This window comes from Apus apus, chromosome 3 (assembly GCF_020740795.1).
Source record: "Apus apus isolate bApuApu2 chromosome 3, bApuApu2.pri.cur, whole genome shotgun sequence".
In the NCBI taxonomy this organism is placed as follows: domain Eukaryota; kingdom Metazoa; phylum Chordata; class Aves; order Apodiformes; family Apodidae; genus Apus; species Apus apus.
This window is the reverse complement of record NC_067284.1, coordinates 40562217-40588046: the sequence shown is the minus strand read 5'-3', so window position 1 is coordinate 40588046 and position 25830 is coordinate 40562217.

The window sequence follows — 25830 nt, the reverse complement described above, 5'->3', positions numbered from 1 at the left end:
AGATAGTGCCAGACAGTGGAGACACTGTGAGCACTGCATATTTGGCTTCAGAGAGGTGGCGTCATCTTTAGACTGCAAGTATAACTCACAGTTGACAATTTTATGCCTTTTTCCAGAACTTCCAACACTCTGTGAGGCTTTTTCTGCCACCTGCCACTGAGTCTGATGCTGTGGCTTAGAAATCCTGGATTTGAATTGCTGACAAGTTAGCCAAAATCTAGCCACCTCACCAGCCTCACAGAGACTAAATTGCACTGGCAATCAGAGTTATAGTCTTGATGTAACTCCTTTCACTGAAAGCACATTCTACTAAGACATCTGAATGAATCATCAACCCCACAACAAGCTGCTGTCCATGCAAATAGTTCGTAACAATAGATGGGATTCAACAGAGGCATCAGTTTCTACTCCTTGTGCCGACCAACCGTGTACTAAGTCAACATCTACCATGAAGGCTGGCTGTGCTTTTGGGAACAGGCTTGGTGAGGTTGGTTACTTGTGTATCCCTGGGTGACTTCTGATAAATCACACAGCTCCATCTGTGTCGTGGTGAAATAGCACTGTGGAAAGCTTACATTTCTTCTAAGAGCCTCAATACCTGTGATCATCTGGGCCACAGGTAATGACATTTAAAGTCCCCTGAAGCAATATCCGAACGTTGCAGGAACAAAGTGCTCTCAGCAGAATAACAGCATGTCTATACCATCAGTTAAGCACATGTTCTCAAGAGAGATTTCCTCACAACCACACATAAATCCTCCACCTTCCACTTATTGCTGATTCAAGCCCAAGCTTGGAGTTAGCTGCACACTGAGAACCCAGGCAACACTGGCCACTAATTATAGGTGTTCTGCTGAAGAGTCCTGGGTAGATTGAGGTGGGATGGGACAATCTGCTACAGCTCAGCTTTTCCAAGTCAAGCACAGATTCTTTGGTTTGAAGCTCCAGCCACCTGAGTAGACTGAGTGTACTCATATGCTTTTCTGTTAAGTGGAGACATAGCTCAGAGTGTCCAGCAGCATCAGTCTAACTGCTAGAAACTTGGTGCTATAGAGTAAAATGGAAGATGGAAAATGTAATAGATGGAAAACAAAAACCTGCAACATAATCAATGTCATATAATTCAGTCATGGAAAGAGGTGCAGTTGTGCATAGCTTTGAGGCTACACTATGCACTTCACCCCAAAGTTGAGGGATTCTGGGAAATGTTTTAAGCATTGAGTATCTATGATGGCTTTTGCATGTATAATCTGCAACTGTTTAAAAGGAACAAACCTTAAAAGATAAGTTCCTAAACTGTGTCCTAGCATTTTTGAAGTACCAAGCAGCCAGACTGGGAGAACTGTCTGCCCACAGTGTGTTCTCACTCCTGCTGTGAGCCAAGCATAGAAGGTAGTAATAAAACCAAAGAATATAATAATAGAATAATTTTGTTTGGAGAAGACCTTTAAGAACATAAGTCCAACAATTAACCTAGCACTGCCAAGTCCACCACTAAACCATGTCCCTAAGCACCATATCTACACATCTTTTGAATACCTCCAGGGATGGTGATGCAACCATTTCCCTGCCGGCATGTTCCAAAGCTTGGTAACTCTTTCAGTGAAGAAATTCTTTCCTAATAACCAGGCTAAATCTTACCTGATACAATTTGAGGCCATTTCCTCTTGTCCTGTTGCTTGTTACTAGGGAGAAAAGACCAGCACCCCTCTTACTACAACATCCTTTCAGGTAGACAGTAATAAAGTCTCCCCTAAACCTCCTTTTCTCCAGACTAAACAACTCCAGCTGCTCTTCTGAAGACTTGTGCTCTAGACCCATCATTAGGTTTGTTGCCCTTCTTTGGCCATGTTTCTGGTTTGAAGAGAAGAAGAAGGAATAAATACATTAATAAATAAATAATCCATGGGATTACTTCCAGCTGGATCAGTTCCTTGGTCTGGTTCACAGCAAAGCCTGTCAGACAGCTGTGCCAGTACAACTGAGGAGGTAATGTGCTGTGACAGAAGTCGCTGGTGCTGAAGGCTTTATTTTGTGAAATCACATCTGACTGCAATTTGAGCAAGGCTGGACTCTAAAATCAGCTGGTCTGCTAAGTTGCCAGTGAATGGATTCACACTTCAGAGGTGGCAGAATCTCAAGAGTAGGGACTGGGAGGGAAGGATTTGTTTAACTGGTAACATTTGTTTGATTAGCTGTTACTAGGTTGATTATCTGTGAAGTTTTGGATGATTAGCGATCAATTTTACATTTGTAACTGATTGTTATCAGTATTCTTTCTTGTTTCCAGCTCCACTCAGCAATAATAAAGTGTAATTTTAACAGCTATTTAGTATGTTTAGTGGAAGCTGCTTAAGATATTCTTTATCATTTAACTTCATGATACAAATGATAAGAGTTTATAATTGTATCTAATTTGATTTGTGGTGGTAATTTGAATATTTGTAAATTTAATTATGACAAGTAAGGTTTTTAAAAGCAAAGAAAAAATAAAACACATACACAAACAAAACACGTAACTTTATAGTTAACGTTTACCTGCAGGCCTCATTACTGCTGAACGAAAAGCCTTTGTGTTTTTTTTTCTATCAGCCTTCTTGTGAATGATACCTGGAAATAGTGCAGTTTTGCTCAGAAAAAACAGGCTAGAGCATTAGCCCTCCACCCTGCAGAGCTGTAGCACAAGGAGCCCTGCTGATGAGCGACAGACTGCTCTTTGTGTGAGCAAGAGTGACGGGTGCTGGGTTTTGCTCTCTGCCATCAGCTGGTAAAACATCAGCAAGAGGTTGTCCTTGCAGGAGCAGCTGTCAAAAATCAGCCAACAGACACCAGCACTGCAATGTGTCATGAACCTGTTCTGTCTGTGTATGAACTGTCTCATCTCATGTTTTAATCCCACCATCTTCCTCTTTTTCAAAGACTGTGGAAGTGAGCTTCTCCTTCTTTTCTTGTTTCTTTCTCTTTTTCCTCCTTCACAGATTTTCAGCAGAGGTTTTTCAGGTACTTCACTGTGTGAACCTTACACAGCGGAGTAGTGGAAACTATTTTGAAAGAAGAAGAAAAGCTAAAAGCCTCTATTTTCATCCGGGCCTTCAAACAGAGTAAGGAAAGGATTTAAAAGAGCCTCAAAATAGATGGATTTCTAGGTCAGACTCTCAGATGCCTCGTACCATCTATGTGCACATACAGCAGTGCAAGTACCTTACATTCACTTACACAGTATTTTGCTTACATTGCGGGGCAGAAATTGATCATCTGTTGAATCTGAGAGCTGAGGCTTCAGGCAGAAATTTAGAGACGGGAGAAATAATCTCAGCTTTCAGAACTGGGTAGCCTGCATGTGCCTGAACTTGGAAATCATTCAGGAACAGAGGAAGTCAATATTTTATCTGCTCAAGAAAGTCTTTATTCACCTTGCACATGCTCATTTTACACCTTAGAAATAAATTTTGCTATGGATTGCTTGGAGAATGAGAACTGTCCTATAAGTATTATGTCTTACCTCTCCTACAAGTGGAGAAAAATGAATGAAGGGTGTATAATACAGTAGTATGACATGATGGTTGCAGTTGTTGCAGTTGAGTGTTGCTAGTGTATCCTTTGGACATACCATATGGCAAAACTGCTGTAATGGATCCTTCTCTTTTTTGTATAGTTCCTCCCTCAAAATACCTACTTGACAAGGAAACTTTTACTAAATAGAAGCCCAGGAGGGAAGTAAGAGAAAATCGGTGAGGCCTTTTGTGTCAAGGAAAGTTTATGTAGAAGTGTGTGATTATGTTTTGTTTTGTTTCGTGAAATTCCCAAATGTATGTTTTCAAGTGAAAAATCAAATTTAAAGTTGCTGAAGATGCATAGCGGGAGGCAGAAGGGAAGGGAAAGTAAAAAGGACACTGTGGAGATAAAGCACTTGGCTGTACATTTTGAGCCCAAGGCCTGAACTGTTTACTTTAATATATATTATTGAATATAGCTCAATTAAGTTTGCACAGGTAGTAAACAATTTTATAAATATTTCTTCTGCAGTGCTTTACAGAACATCTCAACACACTTTCTGATGGTTTGGTTATTCAGCTTCATAATATTCCTGTAATCATTGCTTGATCTTATATAAAGTTCTCTTTCAGTTATTGAGTTAGGAAACTCCACAATTAAACTTCTGTAAATTACTAAAACAGGTGAAGTGTATACATTGAGGTCTTCCTTTTAGCTTTTCCTTCCAACATTTTTCTAATTTACTTTAATGATTCTTTGCTATGTAACATTTAGACTGTCTTAGTTTTTTATTAAAGCAAACTTCCTGCTTTTTCTTAAATTCAAATGAATCCAAATCCACTAATACTGATGCAGTTCAAGCATTTTTGTAACGAATTTTTGAAATTTCACCATTTAAACAGTTACAGCTAATGCTGGTTTCTGATATTCTGTGTCATGATCACCCTGTTGGTGCTAATAGTTCAGGCAGACCTGGTATTCTCATCCAAGTCCATCTATGGCCTCTGTTGTTTTTAACCATGCTCTACATCTGGCTCTGAGCGAAGTTCCTGTGGCAAGTTGTGGTTAATTAGAGCGTATGAACTGGATTTGAGTGTGAGCCGTCCAGACACAGCTCTAAGTCCTGAGTCCTTTTAGAGCCTTGGTCTTTAAAGGAAAGGTCTCAATTGGCTCTTTCTGGCTGAAACCTCTCTTCAGTAGAATGAGCTACCTATTGCACGAAAGCCTTTTTTAATTATGTACTATTAAGTCAGCAGATCTCCTCAGTGGGAAGTATTCATGTCATGAGGCTCTGATTTATGTCTGGATCAGAGCCTCTGAAACTCCCAGAATTTGGCCTGGCAGTGATGAGTCATAGGCACACCTTCTTTTTGTCTTTTCCCTTCCTATGGTGAACACTATTATTGTCTGGATGGGAAACCAGTGCTATTCATTGGTATGGCTGTTATTCAAATGAGGAAGAGGCCCCAAGCAATGTATGTTTTTATGGCATTTATGTTTCTTTGTCTAGTTGATTTAGGCCTTAGGTTTACTGATACAGCACCAAATCACCTTTTCTTTGTACCTCTTGCTTCAGGCTTCCCTTTCCCTTTCCCTTCTAAACAACATAATTAGGTCTTAAATTTCCTGATGTGTTTGCTGTCGTAGTAGGATAACTTGTACTGACATTGTGCCTGTTCTGGTTTAGTTTGGTGGGGTTTTTGGTAGCAGGAGAAGGGCCACAGGAGTGGCTCTGGTAAGAAGTTGAGAAGCTCCCCCTGCGTCAAAACCAAGCAAGGAGCCATTAGAGAGACAATAGATACACCTCAGTGATTAACATATGAAGGAACAGCTCTAACACCTGAGCAGAGAGGCACTTGAGAGAGAGGAGCTGCGCTGGAGAAGCAGAGCGGTGCTGGTGGTTGGTGAGGAAGAAGGGGAAGAAGGTGCCCAAGCAGAAGTTTCCCTGCAACCCATGGTGAGATGGCAGGTTGTCCCCCTGCACTCATAGAGGAATGTGGTGGAACATTCCCTGAAGGCGCCAGGAGGGATGAACTTGGCCAGTGGACTTGGATTTTGTGGCCAGTGGACTCTGATCCTGCAGCTTTGGAACACCCCGGCACCAGGGGAGTTTGTTCCCGAATGTCCTGGTTTGAGCCAGGATGAAGCCAATTTTCCTTTTTACTGATTCTTTTTTTCTTCAGTGACCTTTCTTTTAACTAGCAACATTCTGTTCTAGCTAGGCTGATAAGACACTGGAATGTTTTTCTAACTGCTGGGGCTTCAAGGTCGCACCTTCACTCTGCCGGCTCAGACACTACGGGGAGATCTGTGTCCCTGCCCGTAGGAGGCTGAGTTAGACAGACAGCAAAATTGGCCAGAGATATTCCATTCCATATATCTACGTGAGCTCAGAGGACTGATGGTGAGGAAATTCTTCCTTGGTTGCTCTGATGCTTTGATAGTGGTGCTGAAACCTACAACGTGGATGAGAGAGAAGCCAAGCAGTTGGGATCCCTGGCCAGAGATGCTGGTATTTACAGAGCACTTAGTAGTAAGGTGGGAACTACCACCCTGTGGGACCGACTTCTTTCAGCTGTGAGAGAGAGATACCCCCACAAGGGTGACGTCGAATGGCACCAGAGCAGAACACCCACTCTTGAGAAAGCCATCACATACTTGAGAGAGATAGCTGTGCGAGAGGTGATCTATGATCTCTCCTTTCCTACCTGAGTGGGAGGGGGAGGGGATCGAGAGCAGTGTTGTCGGACCTGAGTCAAACGGTGACACCGAAGCAGCCCGTGACTCTGTGAGGAGCCCACACTGGAGTCCATCTGGACCTCATGGGATGGACTCATGAAGGAGAGGTTCATGGAGGACTCTCTTCCATGAGAGGGACCCCATGGGGAAGCAGGGAGGAACTGTAAGGAATCCTTCTTCCTGAGAAGGAAGGAGCAGCAAGAACCACCAGCCTTTGAACTGACTCTAAACCCCATCCCCTGTCCCCCTGTGCCGCTGGGAGGAAGGAGGGAGAGAAACCGGGAACAGTGATTTGGGCCTGGGAAGAAGGGAGGGGTGGGGTAACATATGCAAGCCCTGCTCTGCGTGTGTCTGTGTCCTGTGTGTGTTTGATTAGTGTGAAATTAAATTATTTTTCCCCAAGTTGAGTCTGTTTTGCCTGGGACCTTAATTGGTGAAGAACCCTCCTTGTACTTTGTCTCAACCCAGGAGCTTTGTCCTCCTCATTCCAGAGTGTGTGTGTGGGGGGGGAGTTGAGTGAGCGGCCATGCGGCTGTTACTTTGTTGTGTTGGGCCCAAACGCACAACAGTGCCACTCTGATAGTGATTCACATCAACAGCTCCACAAATGTTGTCATAATTCTGACATTGCAGTATCATATTTTAGACTTTCTAGATCATTTTGAAGACATGTTTAACCTAAATTAAAACTCTTGGGAATGCTTCTGACCACATTTGTCTTCCCTACGTGTTCCACATTAGTTGTTTTTTTTTTTTTTCTTTGAACATGAAGATCTGGTAAGAATATATACAACCGAGGAACTGACATAAAAATGTTTTGGAGACCTCACGTCCAATGGAGCTTTCCCTTGCTTCTTCTACAGTCTTATAACTAGGCTTTTTGATTCATGTCTGCCTTATCCTGAGTGTCTCAGTTAGAGGTTTCAGGGTTGTTATTATTACATTATTATAAAATGTAGGATGTGCCTTGCTTTATTAGTTTCTTTCATTGCATTTGCTTTGTCCCCTGCTGCTCCCCTATGCCATTAACATGAAACTTTAACCATGAGTAATTTGTGTAGAACAGAGGAATAGCTAGTTGCGAATGTGTTTCATAAGCACATCTGCCCTGCCTTCCAGCAAAGCCATTTTACTCTTAGGGGTGTGGAATAATGCTGAGCAATGCAGAATCATAACATTCTCAACTTCTGTTATGAGTGCTCAAAGCTCAAAAAGCTCTAGGTGAATGCTGTTAATCCAGACTAGCATTCTTCAGCTGATGAGTCACAGCTCCTTAGAGAGGCTATGAAGAGCTACCAGGCGCACTGTGAAGCACTGAAAGTTTTATTACAATTCTAAAACAAATATTTCATTCCCTTTTCCTCTGCACACTATTAGCTTTCACAAGCAAGCATTCTCTGACAGCTTCTTGATTCTGTGGTATAAAATTTTTAACTGTCTGATATAATTTCACCTTTATTTTTATACAAAATATGAAGTTATTAGGAACTAGAATATGGAATATAGGAGTTTAGCCTCCTTGTGTGCTAGAGGGAATCTGGTTACTATGTATACCTTTTCTCAAGACTCTAAGGGACAGATAGGGTCATGATTGTTCCCATGTCATTACCTAGAGAAAATGGAACAATGCCAATATCTACAGGACCAGCAAGTAGACTCTACAGATGGTGGCTCCTAAGTGGCTCCTTCCTGTTGTTCTGGAACATCACCTTTTGGGCTAGTGACTCATTTCTCCAACTATCATAGCTCCAAAAAAGAGGAGTGAGAAGTGTGTCCTCCAAATTTTCCTGTGTCATGATGAAGTAAATTAAGAGGTAAAGGCTCAGATGTGCTCTTTGCCTAGTTTATAGTATGGGCTTAAATAAAATTATCTGCCCAAAATACTTGCTTATGAGATCTGGACTCAAATCACCAGAAAGAAAAGAACCCAGATTGCTAGACATAGGAGCTAGCGTGCTAACTCCACCACTTCATCAGTTCTGTGAGTCTATGCCTTGCTCCAAAACTTTTGATGTGATCTGAATTGTCAAATCATTCAAAAATTGTTGAAACTGTCTTGTTCTCAATCAGTCTGATATTTATTGACAAGAATTAATAAAACCAAAGTGAAGGAAACATTACTGTACTGTACTTGTTAAGTATAAAAGGGACAAACATTAAGCTGCTTGCTTTCTAAAACTGTTTTGTAAGATGTAGCGTTTTGAGTGTTAAGTCTGGCAGATAATCTGAAATCCAGACCTAACTGTTGCAACTATCTTGTCAACTGCCTGAAATGCCTTGGCATGCTCTAAGAACCCATTTGTTTCAAAGAATTGCATATATATCAGTGTGGCAGGAAAGAAAGACAACTTACTCTTGTTTCTTTTGCATGAGGGAGCAGGAGGCAGGATTTAAGCTGGTCATAAATAGGTTGTTACTTTCCCTTAATTCAGAAATCAAAGATTTCTATAGAACAGATGGGAAAGAACAAATACGATTGAAATTAATAAACAGCTTATTTCAATGCAGCTGATTTTTCTGGATTTAAATAGCTCAAAATCTTCTCAAATGCCTTTATGTAAGATAGTGTCACATTGTGTTAGACTGGAGGCTCTGGGAATTGAATACCAAGATCCTGATTGTGGAAGTTAACTATTGTGAAAGTGATTTTCTTGTTTCTCATGTCTGTTTTGTGGCTAAATGCCCATGTAAGTTGAAATGGGGAAGAGTTAGAGCAGTCAAAGCTAATCCCTAAAAAAAGAAACTTTGGTTGTATGTTTGCTGGTAGTTCTTTGTAAATTTTCAGCATTTAATGCAATATCACATCTTTCAACATAAAGCGACACACTAGATTATCTGAGCTACTGAGGAAAAGCAACTGTAATGGCAGTTGCTTAGACTAATTATAACTTTTCCAGATCTGACTATCTCATCCAAAATATGGTAGGTGACAGAAATGTTTGGAGGCGGCAGCCTATCTCCACCAAAATACTTCAGTTCAATTTTTGAAGGAAACAGTAAGATAGGAATGTAAGTTTAAAGACTGAAAATGTTAAGAGTGAAGACAAGAGAAAACACTTTACCTGAAAGATGCAATGTTTGTTCATTTCTACATTCTCAGGCACTGAAGCAGTGGCTTAAAGAAGAGGCTGAAACCACCCAGTCCTTCATTTCATCACTTATCCTTAGTTATTCAGACTGTTAAACAATTAATTGATATATCTCTTCTTCCATTTCCAACAATTCTTTTTTAAAAAGTTGTGCTTTTTATAAAGGAAATGCGAGGTTTTTACTTATTTTTGACTCCTTAGTTTATGTGTTGGATACTGGATAAAGAAATAAAGCTGAAAACCATCTCATTCCATTGTAGCCCGATACTCTCCAGCTAGAAACAGATTCTCTTTATGATAAGCATATTACTGCATTATAAAGATGTGTTAGTGTTGTTGCCATTATTATTATTATTGCAAGCTGTTGCTCAGCAAAGTGCCAGATAGAGAGTTCTGGCAAACCAAGATGTCATAATGCTTAGAAGAGTCAAGGACAGATATTCAGATGCACATGGTTTCTATCTTGAGCCATGAACACAGAGGGCCACTGGCAGCCACATTCCTACAAAGTGCTGGGACTTGCTAATTGTTAGCAGCCAGGAGCAGTCCAATTTCTGCAAGCAGGGGAATGAGAACAAACTGTCATTAGTCTTCAAATATTTACAGTGTTAGTAACTTTCCAGTTTAACTAATGATTATTCCAGGGTTTGGAGGTGAATATTTGTATCTGAGAGTAGTAATTACAGCTTGTTCTTACTGTAAACACAACCCACATCCACCCAAGTGGAATTGCCACAGAAACACAAGTGAAACAAAAAATTGCAAGTGACATATTGGTGTTTGAATGGGATTATCACCTAAATATGAGCTGCTTAGATGAAACACAGTGATGCTCTAGCAATGTCAGGTTTGTGGAAAAAAGGGTATTTTTGAAAGTAAATTTTAGTATGTTTGCAACAGTTTATCAAAGTGAATATTGTGGTGAGAGATAAGAATGTTCAAAAAGGGATCAAAATACTATTAGCTACTAAAGAAAAAAGGATAAATATTAAATCAAAACTAATATCCATTGATTTATTACTAGTAGCAGCTGAAGTTTCTCCTGTGTAGCAGAGTATGAAGCAGCTGCAACTGCTGGTTACCACTGTTTATACTAGCCAGGGATCAACTAACAACCTGTAATTGCAGGCACTGGCTTAGCTCTTGTGTGATTGGGGAAAAATGAACTAAGTTGCTCCCAGTAATTACATCTGCTTCTCCCGTCTTTACTCCCTAGGAGAGGAGTCGCTGCCATTAATCTAAGGTAGTAGTTTTTCCCATCTTTGGAGACAGGAGAGGTACAAAGGGAATGAAACCCAGAAAAGGTCAGGCTTGCAGGGTGCTTGAGAAAAGCTGACCTACAATCAACAGGCTCCTGTAGCTGGCAAGTTGGACCACCTGTGTTTCAAAGCCTGTTCTCAATTGCCTTTCAGGGAGCATGTTTTTCCTCTACAGGGAGAACTCAGGGAGATTTGCCTTCCAAGATTAAAGAAATGTTTTTTTTAAATATCCCAACCTCACACTACCAATGGGTTAACTATTGTGACTACTTGATCAATGTTTTATTTTTTGAAGTGTCTTGGTGAAAGATCAGATTTCATCTGAAAACAGTTTGATTCTTTCCCAGACAGAAACAGCTTTGAAAGCACAATGCTGATACAAACAGCTCAGTGGGCTGAAAAGAAGCAAGTTTCTGGGCTTCATTTCTTCAGCAAGCTGCCTTGCACTGTGGGTGATGAGGTGATGCAGAGATTACTGAACTGCTACAAGGCTTTCTTTCACACTAATGATGGAGTAAGCAGCCTTGTCTGGTGGCTCATTAGTGATATACTCCATGGTCTGAGACTGATCCCCTGTGTTGCATCTTACATGTCAAGGGCTGTAGTAGTATTTGTGCTCATTTAATAAATGATTGGCAATTACAGTGTGCTAGATCAATAGTGATGCTGTGATCTGTGTTGGAAAACGTGTAAACCCAGTGATTCAATGGTAGTTGTGCTCCCAAAGGTGCAGGGGGTGGGCAGTAAAATCTTCAGAATTCTCTCTACAAGTTAGATGCATGTCTTAAAAGTACAGGAGAAAAATCTTGGCATATTAGGAAATAGATTTCATCTCCTTTCCCCTTTTTTTTCATTGCCAGGCACCAACTCTTCAGGAAATCTTGCTGTAATGCTCAGAAGTAGTGTCAAAGTCAAAATATTAAGAATAATTTTTTCTCTTAGTTCTTTTTTTTCTCACTGTTGGTACTAGATTGCTTGCTGTTGTTGTGGGTGGAAGAATTTTGGCAGAGAAGGAAAACACATTTATTTATCCAGGGCATCTGAAAGCTAGAAAGAACTATCCAATATGAGCAAACGGTGCCTAAATTTTCAAATTCTTCATCACAGAACTCAGATTCTATGAACCTAAATATATTGTTTAAATAGTTATCTCTTTGAACTGTTAAACCAACACCAGCGAAAATTCACCTTTTACTGAGGTTTAAATGCTGTCTGTGTTCCAAAAGAGAATACTTATTAAAAATAGCAAATTCTGAATACCAAATATTTGTAAGTAAAACCTGTGATTTTCAAATACATATTTTACTCATTGTAAGAAAAATATTCCTGTCTTTATACCTCTGAAGAATTAAGCAAGTGTTTGGGGTTATTTTACTGTAAAGCCATGATTTAAGAAGGTCTTTCAAAAAAAATTAACTTGAAGCTGATGAAGAACTGCATCAAGTTCAGGAGATTGCAGCCTGCCGTGATGTACCTTCTAAAAACGAGGACTTGGAGTGCTGACTTATAAGATATGAGGATGGCTGTGCCAGAGAGATTGAAGTGATTGATAGCATTTGTATATGGAGTAGTTGAGGACTTGGTGTCAATGTTTTTTTCAGTTGCTTTAAATCTTACATCAGTTTTCAATGCTGTTTCTTTGTGAAAGACTGTAAGTAACTCAGAGGTATCTCTGATCAGAGTAAGATGATACTTTTTTTTCAGTGCCTTCTTTATTCCTCTTAGACACATTTCAGCAGACAAGTGTAGGTAAGTTTGTTACCCAAAGCTTTTCTTTCCAGTATGCATGCTGCAGGAGATTGATTTAGTTTTCACTTTTATTCAGCCACAAAAGGGGTCATTTCGAAGTTGGTGTGGGATCTAACTTTGGGGTCAAAAAATCTCCAGCAAGTCTGAGGTAGACACTTTGACTCTCCTCATGACCAAGAGAGAGGTGCAGGCATAGAAAGCAAAGTAAATTTAAACTAAGTCAAACATCTGACCTTCTGGATCTGCTTATTACTGTTTTTTGTCTTTGTGTGGAGATATGGGAGACCAGGTTGGACTTCAGGGGGCTAAAAGTTAAAATTAATGAATCCCACCCTTAGGAAGGATGGCATCTGGTTATTTTTAGCCTGTTGATAAAGAGCACATGTATGAATCTGTATCTTCCACCCACAATGGATGACACCACTTCAGTTTGCAAAGAAGAGCACAGCAGAGGTATGAATTGGTTGGCTGGGGATCAACTCAGATTAACTGAGATGGTGATGACAGGTTGGGAAAGAGGCCAAAGGAGACAGAGGAAGTAATCTTAGCTCTTCTGTAGGAAGAAATATATCTGCCATTAGTTAACAGTACCCGCAGCTAAGATGTGATTATAAACTACCAGCTGCTATTTGGCAATTATGTCACAGCAGAAACCCAGATAGCTTTGAATCAGTGGTGCTCAGCTAAGGAGCTGTGGCCTTCTTTGCGTCTACAGACATTGGCAGTGGGATCCCCATCCTATCCTATTAAACGTTAAATTACTGATAAACATTTCACATTTATAGAAGGAGGCTAACAGGAATTCTGGCAGTTTGCTTATGGGGAAAGCAACTTGATGGGAACATGGTTCCTTTCAGGTCTGTACAGGCTTCCTGTGGCTCTCAGAGTGCATGTGAATCGTAGCTGCAGAACAGCCCAGATCTTGTTCTTTGCCATTATTGCTGCAGTTGGTATTTCTTTGCACCGCTCAGTGAGACCCTATCAGGACTCAGGAATTTGATACCTCTGGTGCGAAGTTGTTAAAATTTGGTGAATTCCTCACCTTGGAAAAAAAGTCTTTTTGATAATCTTGAGTATTGAAAGGCAATAAAGGAGATAGGGAATTTTGGGAGCAAGTAATTGAATTTGGTACTATCTAAATTTAAATATTTTAAATTAATAATTAGCTATCTTAGAGTGGTAAAGTCTATACATTAGTATATCTGTTGTTCTAAATACATACAATTTTTATTTAAAATGGAAATTTAAATCTGAATTTAAACCTAAGTAATGGTTATTGTAAGTCTAAATGAAGTACTTAAGCTGTGCTCCCCATTCTTACCAGAAAAATGAAAGCTTCCATCTACCCTCAACTGTTGCTATCAGACTCCTGGCAAAAGATTATACATATATGTACAAGATACAAACTTCTGCTGGCACAATTTCTCAGATACCCTGCTGAATGTTGTTATGCAGATCTCTCAGAAGTCAAGGAAGTTTGCCTGGATGGAGATTGCTGAGTACTCCCTGGCAGGTAGTAGTTGCATGCATTACAGATAGGATGAAACTGGGACACTTGCCACAGGAAACCCCTGTGTGGAGAGCCAGGAATTCTTCCAGCAGCACACTAACACATAATGGTAGCTGTTGGCATTTAATGGTTGCTTTAGATGAAAGGCAGCAGTTTTCATGTGAAGACAGTGGAAAACAGCAAAATACAGTCTTAATACTTTCTAATTCTCTTTCACTCCAGGAAAGGAAAGCAGTTCAGAAATGGCAGGTTACCAGTTCCCTCCTCCCTTCTGCTCTCCTGTTCTTTTCCATAATACCTTGGAGACTGAAAGAAGTTTGAAAGAACGAAAGGAAGGTGAAGTTGGATGGAAAGGGTTGCTGCACAATGGTATTTGAAACAATGTGCTTTACCTCATTACTGAAAGAACAATAGAGCTCAGGAACAGTATGGGGCTTCATTAGCTCCGGGAATACTGGTACTGGACCATGGGGGGCTTTGTTAGGTTATTTTCAGAAGATATTTCTGTAGGTCAAGAGATTAAGCACCCTCAAATTTAAGCAGCTGGTGTTGTGAAAAGTTTGGCAACATCATCTGAATTGTGTATGAAGCACTGCCTCTGGTTAGCAGTGGTAAAATGTTAATTTAGTCTTTCATAGAACATATTAGCATGATAACTCACAAAACAGTTTTGGTATGCTAATTCTGAAATAAAAAATGTGTTCTGATTAATGCCTGAATCAATATGAAAACTACCGGATGCCTGAAATAACAAAGCTGATCAAAGCTTCCAAAATTGTGTGGCAAATATATTAACAGCAATATAGGCTTTTAAAAAATCATTAGTCCTGTCAGAAACAGTGTGAAATTTAACTATAAGTGGAACTTACTTGTACATGTAAGTCTGCAGGATTAAACCTGTGTGTTCTATGCTTACCTTAATTCACATATTAGTGGGTTTTGCCAGCACAGATTTTGTAGGTAATAATTCTAATCAGTTGTCACAAATGTTGAACTCTTTTGAACTGATATTAACAATTTTCTTAAGAGCTCTTCCAGCCATTACTTTAAGAAATACTATTTTTTATTGTTGTTTGATAAATTAAATTACCAGAACAAAACATTATAGTGCCTTTACCGTATGGATGATTCACTGGACTTGCAGGGTACAAAAATGTGTTGGCTGGAGTGTGCAGAGGACACCCATACAGCAATGTGGCAGACATCCTATTCTGGCATGTTCCCTGTTTTGTTTAACTTAGCTTTTTTCTTCTTGTTACTCTATATTAAGTACCAGAATCCTGCCTGATCGTTTACAGAATGGACATGAAAAATCAATCTCTACCTTGAAAATCTTGGTGTTTGATAGCAGCAAGTAGAGGAAGAACAATAAAGCACAGCTGAAAAAAACATTTGAGGCACAAATTAAAGCACTATGGGAAGATGAAAGACTTTAACTTCTTAATATTAGAGAATAATGTGATTTTTTTTTCTGATATTTTTAAGACTGTAGACTGCTGAAGATTAAGCCTAGGGTGTACAATATATTATACTGGCTTGTAGACACATTCACACACACAGAGAGCTTAAGGCCTAGTACAAAGAAAATTCTGCTTTAAGGCAAGACTTGACAGCATACTTGTTTCAGCAGTGTCTATGGGTCTTGGCTAAGTGATGATCGTCATGCATGGGCTCTAGGTACCATAATGATTGTGACAGTCCAAAAGCCCTAACACTCCATTCAGGCTTTCCAAAAAACTATGTCATGCTGCCTTTGTTACCATCTTGTAATTTACTTGGAAGAATGTTTGATAAATCTTATTAATTATGTGCTAAAACATTTGCATCCAATTAATTCTATGCTGCATAACTACAGTATAGAATATAAAAGTATTAAAGTATAAGACTGTAAAGTACTGTAATGTAATTACACAGCAGCTTATTCAAGCCCCAAGTCAGCAGAAGGTCTTGAATAGATGAAGAGGGATGTAAATGAGAATATTTATGTATTCTCATGATGGGGTGCTCTCAGGAGGGAGAATGATTTCAATTAATTTGCCAGATCAGACCAGCAATTAAAACAATTTTAATCCCCCCATGTTCTTTAAAGAAGGGGGCTTTTCTGGCAAATGGACATTTAGGAAGTTCATAGAAATAAAGGTCATCAGTGTTTAGCCTGGAAAAACCTCCTGTGCTGAGATTGGACAGCCCATGGGGAGATGGGTTCACAGGTCCTTAGCTGGAAGTTGAGGCCGAGAGTGCCCACAGACTTGTGAGTGATCAATGATTGATATTACAAAGTGGAATTACCCCACCATGAAACCTCTGTCTTCTTCAAATTTTCAGTTATGCCCAAGACTACAGTGTTTTAGAAAGGTGTGAGGGTCTGGTCCCCTCTTTTCTCATATTTATTTATTTATTTATTTAATCTATGTATTTATTTCTCCCCTGAAGCAGTTAAGCAACTTTACTCAGCTAAAAAACAAATAATAATTTGCTTATAGGTGCTGTAACTCATCTTTCTCAGAAGCAGTAAAAGCAAGGTTTCTACAGTAGGACAGTTTGAAGCTGTTACCACTACTCTTAAAGGAATTTCTTAGGACTCCTAATGTTACTGCAAGCATTTGAAACAGTGAACTCTGGTTTCCAAGTGAATGTTCTTGCTTTGCCTCCTGGGAGAACAAAAGATTTGTCTCTCTAGTAAAAGGACAGGACACTATCAGTGGCTTCCTTCTCTCTTCTCCAAGTGTAGGAGATGGATGATGAAGACTCCTACCCTTAGAAAAAAATAACCCCTTGACTACTACTGCTGTGTGGTGCCAGAAGAAGGGAGAGGCAGCCAGGTCTTGACTTTTCTGTCCTCTTCTTTATCTTACTCTTTTTTCATCTTATCAAGTGAATGTACAAATAGGGAAGGTGAAGAGTGGGCAGAGGGAATTAAGAAAAAAGTGACAAAATATGTAGAAAAGTTATCAGAATTGGACCTCTAGGAACACAAAGAGAAACCATGAGGAAAGAAGGAAGAAACAAATAAAAAATCAGAGAATGGAGCTGGAAAATACTCACCAGTCTAGAGGGAGGAAGTTAAGGAAATAAAGAGAAAACTGGACAGAAAAAAAAAAAAAAAGGACAGGGAGAAAAGGACAAGAATCATTGAATCCAAATTTGTCTCTTTCCTAGACCTGGGGGAGGGACAAATAGTGCTGTGTAGTAATATGTGGGAGAGATGAAATAGGAAGAGAAGAACATAATAGAAGAAAGGAGAACTTAACTAGAAACTGCAAAATTGTTCCTTTATAGAAAAAAATTGCCAAGGCAGGCAAATAATTATACCTTTCAGTACCTGTAGTCATAAAATAAAAACCCCTTCATTTTTCTTTTAAAAAAATGACAGCAAAAATAATATTCAAAGGCATCCCAAAATGATAAACCAATATTGTAATTCTTCTGGGCATGATTCTAGTGCTCAATAAAACAGTTGCTAGCACTACTATTTTTACTTTTTTTTCTGTAATTTGCAGTAAGGATGTGAACAGCTGTTATTCAGAAAAGCTTTGTGGCCCTGTTGGCTCAGCCTTGACATGGGGAAACTCCCTTTAGGTGTAGGATGTAGACAGTAGTTTCAATTTATTTCTTTATTTAGTGTCTCATGTGAATTGTCAGTGTAGATTCCATTAGCAAAAGTTGCAGTGTCATCAAAACTATTTTCTCTTCCCCCCTGCTCCAATTTTACATGTCACTTCTTGTAGTGTGTGAAATTGAGCTATTAATAACTACCTGTTGAGTAAGGCTTCTTTCCATATTCTACTTACAGACAAGTGCTCAGTCTATTTTACAAACCATAATTGACCGAAACACCAGGGACAGGAGTGTTCAATTCTGAATTTGGGTCACCCATATGAGGACCATATCAAGGCATCCTGTGGGAGCAGAGGTGGGAACAGGAGGGGAATCAGGGTAGATCTTGCATTCTGGTGATCTGGACCCAGGAGAGGGTGCCCCATGGAGTTGGCTAAAGGTGAGATGAGGACAGGATCTCCCTTTACACGCTAGAGCAACAGCTCCTGTGTAGGACTCTGAGTGAAGATGGCTGATCTCTCCTCTCCCTCTTCCCACCCTCCAGACTAACTGTCAGGACATGGTGAGCACCCAGTGCCTCTGAAGGCAGGAAGGCTGTGATCTGAGGTGGACCCTCACTAATGGCTGTCATCCCACAGGATCTGACCATGGTGGGCAGAGCTGAAGGCTGGAATATTGTCCATCAACAGCCCCTGACATGGAAAGTTATGAACCAGGGCTTGATGCTGGTTCTGGGGACAGCTGTTTTACCAGGGAATTTTAAGAATGACCTCTCTTTGTGTTCCCTTAATCACTACTTATTTACTTGAGGGTGATCCTTCTTTCACCATTCTCTTGGGACTTTGTATACTTGAGTTCCTCTTCTAGCAGCTGAGCAAAAGGTTGTGTGTTTGGGAGATACCTTTTGTAAGACAACTTTTTTGCTGATAGGTAATAAATTTGTACCTGTCTTGTGACTGGAAATTTATCATAAAGTTGCCTCCTGTGTTATAATACATATACTGTATTCATACAATTTCAACTCCTTTTTAGCTAAGGATTTTGACTCCCCTGCTCACTCCACATGACAGTCACTATGAATTGCTGACTTGTAGGAAAGACGAAGGGAAAAGAAGGCCTGAAAAGAAGGGAAGAGGAAGGCAAAGACTTTATAAACAGGTGTCTTATAGAGCTACATGGATGGATAAAGAACATTAGAAAAGTACAAATCATAATATGTATAATACTGTTGTCTAATTCTGCAGATGCTCATCCTAGTATCTGTATCCAGTACCTGAAGAGGGCCTCCAGGAAAGCTGGGGAAGGACTTTTTACAAGGGCTTGTAACAAGGGGACAAGGGGTAATGAATTAAAATTATAAGAGAGGAGATTTAGACTAGATATTAGGAGGAAATTCTTCACTGTGAGGGTCTGGTGGCAAGAAAGAGTTAAATGACTAATACTATGGCCAACATACTCTTCTCCTTTTCTAGTTGCCTAATCTTCATTTCATGCTCCCTTGCATTCACTCAGTTCCAACCATTATAATGCTGATAGCTGTTTGTCAAAGCACAAAGGGCTGGATTATAAAACAGTTTAAAAAATAAAATAAGGGAAATTGCAGATAAACAGAGCATATATAGAGCTGGAACATCAAGACATTCCTTGGAGGGAGGAGGTCAGGGAAATAGAAGTAGTTCTAATTTTCTCTAGAGCTGTAAATTAGTTGTGCATATATATTTATAAAACAATAATTTTTCTGCTTGATTTTTGATATTTTAGTTCTATTTTCTGCCAAGTTATTGTTTCAATAAATATTCATTGATTATGTGGAATTACACCATAAAAATATCCATTCTGCTTCTCAAGAAAAGTTTCTTTTTGCCCAGCTGCTCAAATATGAACAAAATAATTGATCAGCACTTTGAGTCCTCTTTCTCTGAAGCAGTGGCTTATCTGCAATTAATTATAGATTAAAAAAAATCACCCCACAGTTCTGACTGTTGACAAGGGACTTCTCTGAAGTGACTGTGTGAAGTATGTGGATGAATTAATGGAATGATCTTATCTATCTTCCCAATACATTCTTTCAGACCAGTGTCAGCATTTCTTTTTATTATTTTCCTCAGAAAATGAAGGCCCCATGGTACAGAGATGTAATGCCTTTTGTATTTCTAACAGATGCGACGAGGGAAATGTGTTTTGGTGAACCAGTATAGAAATGTTAGTATTTTTTCTTTGAATGAACCTTTCCTATGTTGTTGACAGAGAAGAGAGGGGTTATAGCCATTCCTGTTTTTTTCTAAAAGCATGAGGCATTCAAGCAAATATCTCTGATGACTTTACTCAGCATGGTTTATTTTGCAGAACTTCTCTGTTAAGTTATTCTTGCTTCAGAGATAGAATCACAGAAACACAGAATGTTTGGAGTTGGAAGGAAACTTAAAGATCATTGAGTTCCAACTCCCCTGCATGGACAGGGACACCTCCCACTAGAACAGGCTGCTCAGAGCCCCATCCAACCTGCCCTTGAACACCTCAGGGATAGAGCCCCCACAACATCCCTGGGCAGCCTGTTCCAGTGTCTCACCACCCTTACACTGAAGAATTTACATCTGATCTCTAACCTAAATCGCTCTTCTTTCAGCTTAAAACTATTACCCCTTGTCCTCTCACTGCAAGACCCTATAGAGTCCCTCTCCAACTTTCATATGGGCCCCCTTCCAGTATTGGAAGGCCACTATGAAGTCCCTCTGGAGCCTTCTCCAGACTGAACAACCCCAACTCCCTCAGCCTGTCTTCATAAGAGAGGTGCTCCAGCCCTCAGATCATTTTTGTGGCCCTTCTGTGGACACGTTCCAACAGGTCCACATCTTTCTTGTGCTGGGGGTGCCAAAGCTGGATGCAGTATTCTAGGTGAGGTCTAGGTGAGGACCATCAGAAAAGAAAGCAATCATGCCATTGTCCGTCTCTAGGGGACTCAAGTGTGCTGCTCTGTTTCTTAAAGCCAGTTTTGCTGAGCTGGAAAATATGGTCTTTTCACAAAACATGAAGAAGCAGCTTGTGATGCTGGGTTTGAGGATCTCAGCTGATGCTCACTGTTGGGTACCATATCTTTTGATGTTAGTAACTTTGTGGTGAAGTGCATATATTTTATCTTATTTTACCATTTTAGGACACAGGGTACAGAAGGACACAGTCAGCTAAATGCCTTGTTTCTTCTGCCCAGGACTAGTCTTTCATTTCCTGTTGAGTGTAATGTGTGGGGGTGATTTGTTTGTTTTGCTCTTTTGTTTTCTTTTTAGAGACAATTAAAGCATAGGCTGGAGGCAAGTGTGGAATTTGCTCTCATGTGAACTTCCTAGGAAGGAAAAATTTGTTAAGATATGCAAAGAAAATTTTAATTTGAGATCCGGTCTCTGTCAACAGGAAGGCTAAATCTTTTTTCTCTTTTTTTTTCCTACTTAAACTGCTCATGCCTTTATGCATTAAGACTGAAGCAGTATTAAAAAATAAACATCAGATAGGATGTACTGAATGATACTGTGGTCTCAGCCTGGTTCCAACTTCAGTCAGAATCATTTTAAGACCACAGGTCACCTGCTGTACATTTTTAAGTTAGGAAATACTTGGTTTTTTAATCAAAGAAATTAAAAATGTTAATAGCATTTGAAGAGATCATTTAGTCCATGTGCATACTTTGAGGCAGAATTGCACATACTTACATGGCTTTTGGTAGAAGTTGATGAAATTGCTTGTAAATCTCTGATGTTAAGCCTTTCTGAAAAACCTATTCTGATGTTTAAACATTTTTACACTTGGACAGTTTCCTCTACCTCTATTCTTAGTTTTAGATTAGACCCAGAACTTCTTTCCTAACTCCATGCATGTAGGCAATGGTACATCTTGGTCCTATTTAGAATAACTTTTTGCATATTATCTCTTCTGAGTCTTCTCACTTTTTTTTTTTTTTTAATTTCTTTGGATATTTGTTTTTGTTTTTTTTTTTTTTTAACTTTCACACATGGATCACATTTTTTAAGACTCTTACTCTTCCTTTTTGCTCTTTTCTTGAGTTTTTATGGCTATAAACTTTCATTAGAAGCTTTAGCAGTATTAAGTGAGAAGGTATAATTCCTTTCCCTTTGTTGCCTTCACAAAACTTTAAATAATACTTCTTTAAAGTACATTTGTCTTATTTTCAGAAACACATATTTTTGCTATGTGTGCATTCCACTGCAAGTGTCAGAATTTCTCCTGCAGTGTAGCTTTCAAGATAGCTATTGCCTAATATAAATTTTTAAATAAGTTATTTTCCTTCTGAAATTTGCTCTTGTAATTATGGAATTTAATTTTATTTATAATTTCTAATAATTCTGATAATTCTGATAGCCTTTTATGAGGACACAGACAGGTGGATAGATGATGGTAGAGCAGTGGATGTGGTTTATCTTGATTTCAGTAAAGCATTTGGCACTGTCTCTCACAGCATCCTAAACTGAACTAAACTGAGGAATTGTGGTCTGGGTGATTGGGTAGTGAGGTGGATTGTGAGCAGGTTGAAGAAAAGAAGTCAGAGAGCTGTGGCCAATAGGACAGAGTCTAGTTGGAGGCCTGTACCTGGTGGAGTTCCTCAGGGTTCAGTAGTGGGACCAGTACTATTCCATGTATTCATCAACTACCTGGATGAGGGAACAGAGTGTTCCCTCAGTAAGTCTGCTGATGACACTAAACTAGGAGGTGTGGCTGACACACCAGAAGGCTGTGCTGCCATTCAACGAGACCTGGACAGGCTGGAGAATTGGGCGGGGAGAAACTTGATTAAATTCAACAAGGGCAAGTGTAGAGTCTTGCATCTGGGGAAGAACAACCCCATGTACCAGTACAGGCTGGGGACTGGCCTGCTGGAGAGGAGCCTAGGGGAGAGGGACCTGGGGTCCTGGTGGGCAGAAGGATGAAAATGGCCAATGGCATCCTGGGGTGTATTAGAAAGGGTGTGGTTAGTAGATGTCAGAGGTAGTCCTCTCCCTCTACTCTACCCTGATGAGGCTGCATCTGGAACATTTTGTACATTCTGGGCCCCTCAGTTCAAGAAGGACAAGGAACTGCTTGAAAGAGTCCAGCACAGAGCCACAAAGAAGATTAAGGGAGTGGAACATCTCCCTTATGAGGAAAGGCCGAGGGAGATGGGTCTCTTGAGCTTGGAGAAGAGGAGACTGAGGGGCGACCTCATCAGTCTTTGCAAATTTGTAAAGTATGAGTGTCAGGAAGACAGAGCCAGGCTCTCAGTGTTGTCCAGTGATAAGACAAAGGGCAACAGGTGCAAGCTGGAGCATAGGAAGTTCCACGTAAACATGAGGAAAAGCTTTTTCACGTGAGGATGAAAGAACATTGGAATAGGCTGCCTAGAGAGGTTGTGGAGTCTCCTCTGGACACTTTCAAAACCCTCCTGAACACATTCCTGCATGACCTGCTCTAGGGGATCCTGCTCTGGCAGGAGAGTTGGACTAGATGATCTTTCAAGGTCCCTTTCAACTCCCAATACTCTGCAATTCTGTGATTCTTCAATTTATCAAAATAATTTGAATTCTAATCCTGTTTCAAAAATGTTTGCTTTCTAGCTTGGTGTCATGCTCAATTTTATGATATGTGCTTTTCTATTCCATTGTTTATATAACTGTCATAAATAATAATTAGATAATAAATACAGGATAAGTGGGACCACTGTGTTCACTTAAATGCTCTCTCTACTTTGAGACTAAACTCAAGAACTGTTCTTCAAGTATTTTTTCTGTCTCTAATTACACATTTTCAATATTTTTTTCCAGTCTGTGTATAGGATTGCTACATCAAACTGGATCAAAAGCATTACTAAAGTCAAAATAGAATGCATCTGCTTTATACATGTGTCTTCTAGGAAATTTGTTCTATTAAGAGGAAACAAGATTTTTTTGATTAAAACCTGGTTTTCACTAAGAAATGCTGGCTATTCATTATTACTTCATAATTCTTATATACTTGAGGTTCTTAATAATAATTCTTAGTACTGTAGTGCCAGGCATCCCTGTTGCATGTTCTGTCGGGCCTATACCTCCTTTAATCTTTCTTCACCTTACTCCTTCTTTTCCCCGCTCACGAATACTAGTTGCTTCCCTTTTTTTCAGGCCACTGAGTCCACACAAGTCATCCAAGCCACAATACTATACTGGTTGCCTGAAGTGATTTTTATCAGGGAATGATAACTTTAATGATCTAATTTGTCTTACTATCATTAGCCTGATTTTGTCTAATATGGCCTGTTTTCTTCATCCCTTGTTATGAATACTAACCATGTTAAGAACATTTTTGACTGCCTTTTGTTTTCTGCCAGCTCTATATAATTTTGTGCCATAGGCTTCTGTGTTTATCCCTCCATCGTGTGCTATTCTTTGAAGTTGGTTTTCGGCAATATGTCCTTGTTCCCTGTTTCCATAGTGTACAACTCCTTTCCTCCCCAATTCCCACCTCCTGATCACTGAAATGCTCCTGCTGAAGTTGGTGTCTTACTACATCCATCAGGTCTTCTCTGTAATGGGGTAGGTTACCATCAGACTTTGCAGCCTCAACTACTCTCCTGCACTAAGGAAAAGGTATAAAATATATTATTAAAACAAACATGAAGAAAGATTGCATCAACTAGAAGTCAGTAATTCCCCAAGCAGTTTCAAAAAATGTTTCAAATGATCATTCATAGGTGTATATAAAAACATCTAGCATAATATTATATGCTAGACACATACAAGTATAGTGTCCATAAAATAAATAATGCTTACCATCAATAAACAGTGATTGTTATTAATTTGTATTAATGGAAGTAGCCTGTTCGTGGTTCAAGCCTGGCATTGTGCATACTCAATGTAAAAAAAGGAGCTAAGAATTCAATAAAAGACAGAAGAGATGTCACTTTTCTGCACATTATAAACAGTCTCTGAACATCACCTTTCACAAAGATTGTGAGACAGGGCATTGGAGCAAGCAGGTGGTCCTGAGGGACAATTTAATTTGCATTTTCTCCTGGGAATCTTTGAAAACTCAGCTGGTTGTGTCTGAACATGCAGATCCTTCAGCCTTCACTGCTGAGCAAAACATTTTTTTGAAGTTCATGTGGAAGTATTGCAACCCAAGAGCAAATGCATGTTGGAAAAAGAAGCAGCTGAAATTTTTCAATACAAATTCAATGCTGAAATACTGTGAGAAAGTTTGTATTTACCTGATGAATATAAAGCAAATAAATAGTTTTCTGTCTTGGTGGAATGAAACCCAGACTAGAAGTGAACAAAAAACGAAGTCTGGCTACCATTTAAAGGAAGGCAAAGTAGATTCTACTTCCAGATCAGAAAAGAAATCCTAAATCATGCATATTTTGAAATATAAATGCCACTATCATCATACCTGGTCAGAAAAATCATTCCTATCATTGCCTGACACTTGAGCAGGTCAAGCAGAAGTGTGTGGAAAGATAAGGTGAATGAGGTTTGTTCAGTACAAAGTAAAGTATCACATGAATTTAGCTTATTTTACTCTGTTAATGCATTTTTGCCACGCAGCCTTTTCAACAGAAGTTTTCTTAGGCATTAGGAAAGTACAGAGTGCTGACAAACTGTTAAATGTGATGTTTGTATTTTGTGCTCATTTGTGCAGAGCTTGTCTGTGGTGTGAAGAGTGTTGGAATGATAAAACTTACCTTATGACAACATGACCCTGTGTTGATCAGTTCTCAAGTTTGAGTTCAGTGGATAACTTCTAACTTATGCTGTTGGAATGCATATGACTTCCTGTAAAGGCATAGCACAATGTCCTGTGTGGGAGCAGCATTGTTGACAGCAACAGTTTTGCAGTAAAAATATCTAAGCATATATATGTGTGTAAGAAAACCATTTCCTTCCAAAAGAGGACACAGTTGTTGAAGTGACTCAAGACTTAAGCAAGCATTAGTGGGTTTTGATTTTTGATTGATTGCTTTGGTTTCTTGGCTTACCAGTTGCTAATCAAGATTTGGAAGAGAGCAACGAATTTCAGAAAAAACCCTGTTATGTTTTAAATACATTTTTTAAAAAAGAGAGACTGTGTACTGGTCTTCAGCCCAGAGTGCAACCATAGGTCCTGAATAAATGCAGGAATTAATGACCCTTATTCAAATACCGAACAAACCAATAAAAAGATGAATGACCAGGACTTGCAGAAGAAAAGACTTGCCATCCGACCATAATGTAGAGGGCTAGTGAAATATTTGGGATTGTCTTCTGGTACAGTTCCTCAGCAGAACTGGATGAAATATTATATAGGACCATCAGAGGTTTGATTTTCTATATTAGAAAATACTGATGCTTTTTGCTGGTTACTTACTTTGAACTACTAGGAACACTCTGCTGTTTCAGAAGCCCAGGGGCACCACTCCACTCCCCGTAGCTGG